This window comes from Pleurodeles waltl, chromosome 1_2 (genome assembly GCF_031143425.1).
Source record: "Pleurodeles waltl isolate 20211129_DDA chromosome 1_2, aPleWal1.hap1.20221129, whole genome shotgun sequence".
Lineage (NCBI taxonomy): Eukaryota > Metazoa > Chordata > Amphibia > Caudata > Salamandridae > Pleurodeles > Pleurodeles waltl.
Genome location: NC_090437.1, coordinates 1,337,616,738 through 1,337,625,680, shown reverse-complemented (window position 1 = coordinate 1,337,625,680; position 8,943 = coordinate 1,337,616,738).

Below are 8,943 nucleotides of genomic sequence, written 5' to 3'. Positions count from 1 at the left end.
TGTTCCAGTATGCCAATGTAAATTGGTAAAATTGGTCACTAGCCTGTTAGTGACAATTTGAAAGAAATGAGAGAGCATAACCACTGAGGTTCTGGTTAGCAGAGCCTGAGTGAGACAGTTAGTCACTACACAGGTAACACATTCAGGCACACTTATGAGCACTGGGGCCCTGGATGCCAGGGTCCCAGTGACACATACAACTAAAACAACATATATACAGTGAAAAATGGGGGTAACATGCCAGGCAAGATGGTACTTTCCTACACAGGACGCTTGTGTTGCTGAAGGAATGCCACTCTTCTGGACTCCTGTCTTGCTGAGCTGCTCAGCTGTCTGCTGTTCCCCTGCCTGGTTGATAAGGACTGGACCTGCATCACTTGAACCCAGAGTTACTCCAATAGCTAGTCGGCTGGCCTCCGGATCTGAAGCCTCAGGGGCATAACAGACGTCCAATCACCCTGTCTCTGCCATCTGTCAGTCTGTCCTACCGAGTGGTGCTACCCCAGTCCTGGACCCTTGGAAGTGCACCTAAGGTGCTGCCCCGGAGGACCTGACGCATACTCTGATGCTGGAGCAGAAAAGACGCACCACACTTGTGCATGGAGAAATCCAACACATCATCACCAGTGCGTGGGTCAGAACCAGCACAACCAGAACCGTATTGCCCCTGTACCTCACATTCTCGAAACCTGTGCTTCGTCTTCTGGAACCGAAACTGCAGTGTTTTTCTTAGCACAAGTCTTCACATCCTCGTTGACACCAGCCTTGATGACACTAAAATTCTGCATTGCAAGCCCTGCACTCAACAGAACTAATGCATCGCCTTGACTGCACATCAGACCCTTGACGTTGTGCAGTAGGAATCCACACGACAGCCTCATTGCATCACGGATCCGATGCATTGCTGCTGTTGCATGGGGAAAAATGACGCATCCCCTCTAATACATGGTTCGGAACCGACGCATAGCTCTGCAACTCAGATTTGAGATACTTTTCTTCAGCGGACCCAAATGGGTGTCTGTAGCCACCCTGTGCTCTATTGCAGTTAGCGTGAAGTTTTGTACTCGTCCGGCAAGACCTGATGTCCCCACTTGGTGCTTCTTGCTTCTAAGCAATATTTCACAGTTTAATCTTTAAAAATTTGTAACTCAAATTCTACTTATTGGATTTTTGTCTTGTTTTATTTATGAAATGTTGCTCTATTTTTGTAACCTGTTGAAAAGTATTTTGTGTTTGCACTGTTTTAAGTGTTCACAAATACTTTACACATTGCCCAACTGCTGTGTGCCAAGCTACCAGAGGGTGAGCATGGGTTAATATAGGGTTTGCCTGACACTTACTAGGATAGTGATTGCTGTGTGACTAAGGGTTACACAGCAGTTAACCAACCCAATTTCTAACATTACTCATTTTTATCGACCTTGGAAGGATGAAAGGCTAAGTGGGCCCGCCAGGATTTGAACCTGTGACCATGAGGTTAACCACAGAGCTCTGGAGGGGATGCATTAGTTCACCAACCCAGTGGACATGCTGGCCTGGGAGTAGGGCTCCACTGGGTGCCTGCTCTGTGTTAGTGCCCTTGGCATGTGGGTGCCAGGGCTGGCAGGGCGCCACATGCTGAGGCAGAGGTTTATTTCTCGCATGGCAGTAGTGTAAACTGACCTGTTCTGAAGGGGGGAGGGGGAGCCTGAGGGAGACCTGACCCTAAGCGCATGTGCCGCATTTAACGTTGGCAAACTTGGCATCGGGTTTCTGATTAAAGGCACAGCCGGGCAGGGCAGGGCATGTCGGGGCCTGGCCTGGGCTCCCGTGCCCTCCTGAACACACAGAACCCACCCTGGCTGACAGCCTCTGAGGGCTTTATTCATAGAGGGGCCACAGACAGAACCAGGCATGGAGCAGACGGCCACGTCACAAGGTAAGTGACAGACAGGATTGAAAGTAGCTGTAAATATCCGCCAGACACTACGGAGATACCCGGGGTCCCATTATTGCCATATACTGGAACTAAGCACATGGGAATAATGTAATTGCCCAGGATCACACAGTGTTGCCCCAGTGCGCCAGGGCATAGAGAGTGCCTGCGGGGGGAATACTGCCCACCCGGGCCCAGGGGTGGGTAAAATAAGTGTTAACACAAAGTAAAATATTTCCTTAGGTGGCAGGACTTCCACTGTCAAAAGTCTTAACTACTGTTCTTTAATGTTTATAAATGATGCTGTGTCGCTGCGAACGTGCCCTACAGTTTCCCTGCACGTGTTCGGCGAAACAAGACAATTCAACACCAGAGAGTTGTGAAGTGTGTTCGAGGGCTCTCATGTGCCAGGCGAAAGCGAACTGATGCGTAGATTTCCGAACCCGCCAGCCCCTGAGGCATGGAACGCCCCCTCCCTAGGATGTACCGCCCCCCGATATCTGGGGCACGAGCCTTACTCCCTCACCTTCCGGCCCCCCAAGCTTTCCTCCGACTCGGAACCTATAGGAGCAAATGTTCAATGTCATTTTATGACGTAGCTCATTAAAACCGTGGCAAAACTAATTACACGAAATTAGAATAAGAATGATGAATATATAAAAAAAAAACTGCCCCAATAGGATACGCTATTTATTAGAAACCAGAAATGAATGGGGGCGTATTTATGAGCCCCTTTCGCGACGCAAACCTTTCAGTTATATCTATGACCCCGCGCAAATCTATTTTGCGTGTTTTTTTCATGGCCTCGTAGATATGGAGTAAGAGAAAGCAGCGGGAGTCGCTGCGTTGCCTTACCGTGCACTGGGGGGCGTTCCACGGGCGTTGCAGTGGATGTTTCCACGCACAGATTTACAAGACCTTTTAAACCTGGGGATGCTCCAATCCTTTACATCCCCCGAAGGGAGGTGCAATACAGAGAAATATATTTATTTCTCGTCGTTTTTTCCTCTTTCTTTTTGTGTGCTGCATTCTACAAACTTCTCCAATCTTCAGGAGGCGTTTCCTGAAGTCCTCCCTGCAGGTACAGAGGGTCCAAAACACAAATCCAAGGCTCCGGAATCTCCTAGATGGTCCTTGGAAAGTGGGACCACAATTCCCACAATGCACCTGGCCAAATCCTTAAAAGTCCACTGGATGCACTCCAGGCTGGGGACTTTTGCTGGGGATGATGCAGGTGAAGCTCTGTTAACCTGTAGCTGCAGGGAGTCCACTCCTGAGTCCTTCTTGAAGCAAGGCACCGTCCCCAGGGCTGTAGCACCAGATTGTGCAGCAGGCGCAGTTCACTGCAGGCCAAGGGTGCAGATCCAGATTCCAGCAGGGCAGTCCTTCTTTCTCTTGTAGTTTCAGGCAGCAGATCTGAGAGGCTGTGCACCTCTCACATATTTATTCCCAGCTCCTGGCCATCAGGAAGGGGGGCGCCCAACCAATAGAATGCAGAGTGACGCCCAGATGAATGACCACTTCCTGCAAAGTGTGGCATATTCCTGCCCCAGAAAGCACACTTTTTCCAAAATCTATGATATCTGAAACTAAGAGCTGACTAAACCATCCTCCAGTGTGGCTCATTTCCATAGCTCTCCTCCAACATCTGGAAATTCCTTCCTAAAGCCTTGTATCTGGCTGAGGGGTCCAGAAGGTGGGGGTTAGGTGATCTGGCATTGTCTCCTGTCTTGCTCTCCTTTGAGGGTTCATGTTTTATTACCCCTCCCCCTGCTCATGCATTCCTGTGTAGCCCCTGAGCTGCCCTTCACCAGATATGCTTTCCCCTGGACAGCCACTTATCACTTAATCAAGCAGCTCTGCTAATCCTGTTAGCACTGACCAATCAGAGGGGGCAGTCAAAAGGCTGGATTTAGGCTTACAGAAAGAAAAGCCTTCTAATTTATTTTCTTTACAAGTTGTGATAAATTCACCAATGTCCAATTGCTGGATTTACCAAAACAAATCTTTTAAGTCCTTGAATTACTCTTCAGCGCTTTTCCTTACTATTATTACCATGAAATACAATATAGCAATGATAGCCTATGAAGGACAGTATCTACAGTTGGGGAAAATGAAATGATCAGTATTTCCCTTACCAGGGTTTATAAAACATCTTTTATAATACCCCTGCTTATGGTTACATGACCCCTCGCCCCTGGGATACCTAGGGGAGATCCTGGGGGTACCTTATATGTGAAAATAAGGTAGATCATCACATTTAAAGTGCCCACAGCACCAAAGTCGAATTGGGACACCATTTCCATGTAAATCGCAGTCTGCAGAGTCAGGCTGCATTTTAAAATGACAGAAAACCTCCAGCAGCGCCCACATGCAAAGGGCAGCAATTCTGCTGGGCGTCTCCTTCCATGCCCTATTATGTACGAGGGTCTTATAGGTAGTTGGCACCCCCTTGCCGCATTGTTTACTAGGGACCTATAAGGGCTGTCATGCAAATGGTAGGAATGTAACTTTTAAAGACAGGCTGCAAGGCAGATCTGCATTTAAAAGGACACGAAGCACACAGCAGTGCACACATGCAAATGCAGAAATTCTGCTGGGCCTTTAATCTCCATGCCCTATTATATAGGGGCTTATAGGCAGATTGTACACTTTGGCCTATTATATACTAGGGACTTACAGGGTCTGTCAGGACAATCAAAAGGGTACCCTAATACCTAGTGTACTCTACTACAAGTGTGTGTTTTAACATAGCACTGGCCTGGGTCTGGCTAACAGAGTCCAGGGCACAGTCAGAGTCAGTTACCATCAGCACCAGTCAGCAACAAAAAAATGGGGATGAACAGGGCAAAAAGATGACTTTGCAACACCCATTATATCACTCAATGACAAGTTGCCTACACCTGCGTACCACCAGCTGAATGCCAGGCCTAGTTTTACTCGCATTCGGGTATCGGTATAAAGGAGTTGTATTGTTTTCGAAAGGGGTCCCGGAATCTCTCAGTTGCCAAGCTTCTCCCAAAGTAACAGCCTGCCCACCAGATTAAAGTCTGCCTTGAGATCGATGAAGCAGACATTCAATTATGTTTTTATTTCACTCATATGCCTTACTAGCCAGGGATATTAGGGCAGTTAAAGGTCTCATCTCCTAGATCCACTGTGCCTCCTTCTTCATGGACCTGCTGGTTCAATGTCTCATCTCCTAGATCTGAAGGGCCTCCTTCTTCATGGACCTGCTGGTTCAATGTCTCATCTCCTAGATCTGAAGGGCCTCCTTCTTCATGGACCTGCTGGTTCAATGTCTCATCTCCTAGATCTACTGCGCCTCCTTCTTCATGGACCTGCTGGTTCAATGTCTCATCTACTAGATCTACTGTGGCTCCTTCTTTATGGACCTGCTGGTTCAATGTCCCATCTCCTCAATCTACTGGGCCTCCTTCTTCATGTACCTGCTGGTTCAATGTGCTATGTTGTAGAACTACAGCGCCTTTTTGTCAAGGAGTTGTAGGCACAATGTCCATTTCTTAGACCTACTGTTACTCCATCTTCGTCAAATAATGATAAATCTAGCCCTTAGAGTGTCATAGTCCACCCATGACCTCTTCTCTGGTGCACATGTCCCTAGACCTCCTTGCTGCCATACCACTGATCAACAGGTTTATCATTATTTGATGCAGTGCAACACAGCTAGACAACTTGTTGTGCTGCGTCAAATGGAGAGAGCATGAATGCTCTATATTTACTAACATATGGCACATTCCTACTCTCCCTCTGCACTGGCAAATTCATTGTTGCCTAGCGCCATCTCAGGCACCTTGACATCATGTTCCAAAGTGCCCTGTGCTGTGGGCATGATTATTTTTGTGCAGGAATGGACACCTTTAGGACAAGGTGGCCTTACGTGGCTTGGTAAATCTGACTTAAAGATTGTGTTGCCCTTGTATCACCATGCGTGACACAAGGGCAACACAATTTTATGGTAAGTCTGGGCCATGTGTGCTGTTGACTACCCATGACCTCTCCACTGCTGCACATGCCCATCAGCCCTCCTCAGTGCTTCACCTATCGTCCTCCAGGACCACGTCCAGCCCTCTGCAACTTTATCGCTGACTTCATCACCCCCCTCGCCACAGGCTTCAACAACTACATTTTCCTCGGCGACCTAAACCTCCATCTCAACGACCCCAATGACATCAAAGCTACCAACCTCCTCAACACTATGAACAACATCAGATTCACTCAACTCGTCCATGGCCCCACACACGCAACAGACCACATGTTCACAACCAGTGACCGCATCAGGTACAGGCACACACTGGCACTCACCTGGACCGATTACTCTATCGTCCACTTCAACATCACCAGCTCATTGACCTCTGCCCCACTCTGCCCAATACCCCTACCACAGCTGGAGCAAAGTCTCAAAGGACACATGGATCAATGCTCCCTCAACACCACCCACCTTATCTTCTTGAACAACCTAGACTAGGACGTCAGAAACTTCAACAATTGGATCACCAACTGCACCAACAGCATCACACCCATCAGCAATAAAACCCAGAGAAGGTCCAGCAAGTAGGCCACCTGGTTCACTGAAGATCTCAGAACAGTTAAAAGACACTGCAAACAACTGGAAAGGAGATAGCGTACTAGTAAGGACACAACTGATAAGACTGCCTTCAAGACAGCCCTCAAACTCAACCACAACTTTGAGTTAAGAGAATTGAAGAAGGCCTTAGCCTCATTCATCATCTCAAGCTCCAATAACAGCAAAGAACTCTTCAAAACCATCAAAGTCTCCAACCCCTGAGCTGCAAAAAACAACATTACCTCCTCACGAGAACTCTGCGACAACCTATCAAACTTCTTCCACAAGATCATCAACATCTACAGAAACTTCAAACACCACTGACTTCTTGAAGCAACACCATGACCCCACTGCCACCACAGACATCCGACTAACCAGCTGAAGCCAGCTTCCTCCTCAGGACACCACCTCCATCATGAACTCCGATCACTCAGGGGGCCCAACCAAGGGCCCAACCGACCAATGCCCTCACCACATCTTCAACCTAGGCAAAACCAGAATCAGTCACATACTCACTGCCTTGTTCAGCACCTCAATTGCCAGGGCCACCTTCCCCAAGGATCGGAAACATGCAGAAGTCAATGCCCTGCTAAAAAAACCATTGGCAGACCCCAGAGAACTCAACAACTACCAACCAATCTCAAAGGTCACATGTCCAGCCGAAGTATTAGAAAAAGCCAACAACTCTTCTAACAACTGGAACGGAACCTCCTACTTGACTCCTCCCAATCTATATTCCACAGCAACCACAGCACAGAGACAGCCCTCATTGCAGCTAACAACGACATTGAGCCCTATATGACCTAGGAGAGACTGCAGCTCTGATCCTCCTAGACCTCTCGGAAGTCTTCAATATGGTCTCCCACCACATACTCATCACAAGGCTGCACGACATAGGCATCCAAGGGGCCACTTTCAGATGGATCGCCCCTTTCCTCACTGGAAGAACACAAACAGTCTGCCTCCCTCGCCTGAACCTCCGAAACCAATCATCTGTGGAGTACCCCAAGGATCTTCGCTCAGTCCCACCCTCTTCAACACTTATATGACACCACTGGCCAGCATCGTCAATACCCTCAAATTCATCATCATATCCTACCCCAACAATACACAACTCATACTCTCCCTCTCCAAAGACACCACAAGACCACCTTCCACAAGTTCATGACAGATGGTGCCACCTAGATGAAGGACAACTTCCTGAAGCTCAACACGAACAAGACAGAGGTACTGATCTTCGCAAACAAAAGCTCTGCATAGGACTCATCCTGGTAGCCCTCAGAACGTGGAACTAGCCATACCCCCACTGAGCATGCTAGGAACCTAGGCATTATTCTGGACAACAAACTAACCATAACAACCCAGGTCATTTCTGTCTGCTCCTCTTGCTTTTTCATCCTCCGCATGCTTTGTAAAATATTCAAATGGCTACTCCAAAGCTTAAGATGCACCATCACCCAGGGCCTCATCTCCAGTCGACTGGACTATGGCAATGGACTTCACGCAGGGATCACAGCCCACCTCTCCCGTCAACTACAGACCATACAGAACGCTGCAGCCAGACTCACCCTAAATCTGCCTAAATAAAACATACATCACCCCCTACTTCAGGGAACTCCACTGACTCAATGTCAATAAAAGATGCCAGTTCAAGCTCCTGACTTACGCATGCAAGGTCCTATAGAACTGCGGATGAGCCTACTTGAACCACCACCAACACTACAATCAGCCCACCAGACACCTCTGCTACGCTTCCCTCACCCCCTGCGTGGGGGTGAGGGTAGCAGATGCGGAGGTCGCTCCTTCTCTGACCTAGCTGCAAAGACATGGAACGAGCTACCCTTTAATCTCCTGACCCCCCCATCTCTTTGAGAGTTCGGAAAGTCCTGAAAGACCTATTCGGCTAATCACCTGGATACCCTCATGCATGACAAAAAGTGCTGTGCAAATCTACTGATTCATTGTGTGAATGGAATGTCCTGAGCTCACAATCCCTCCGCTGTCCAGTGTCTGTGCACCCTTGGCCACCCTGTGATCTTGTGAACAGGGTCCCCTAAGACTGAGTGTCAGTGCTGCTCATGGCTTCCCACCTAGGGACCCTATGAGCACTCACTGTCCCCCTATGGCTCCGGCCTGGAATGTCCTGAGCTCAAAGTCCCTCCTCTGCCCAGTAGGCCACCCTATGATCTTGTGCCTGGGGCCCCCTAGGCCTGAGGGTCAGTGCTGCTCAGGGACCTCCACCTAAGGACCCTGTGTGCACTCACTGTCCCCCTGGGGCCCAAGGCCTGGAATGTCCTGATCTCACAGTCCCTCCCCTGTCCACTGTGTGTGCACTCTTGACCCCACTGTGATCCTGTGCACAGGGCCCCCAGGCCTGAGTGTCAGTGCTGCTCAGGGCCCTCCACCTAGGGCCCCTGTGCGCACTTGCTGCCCCCCTAGG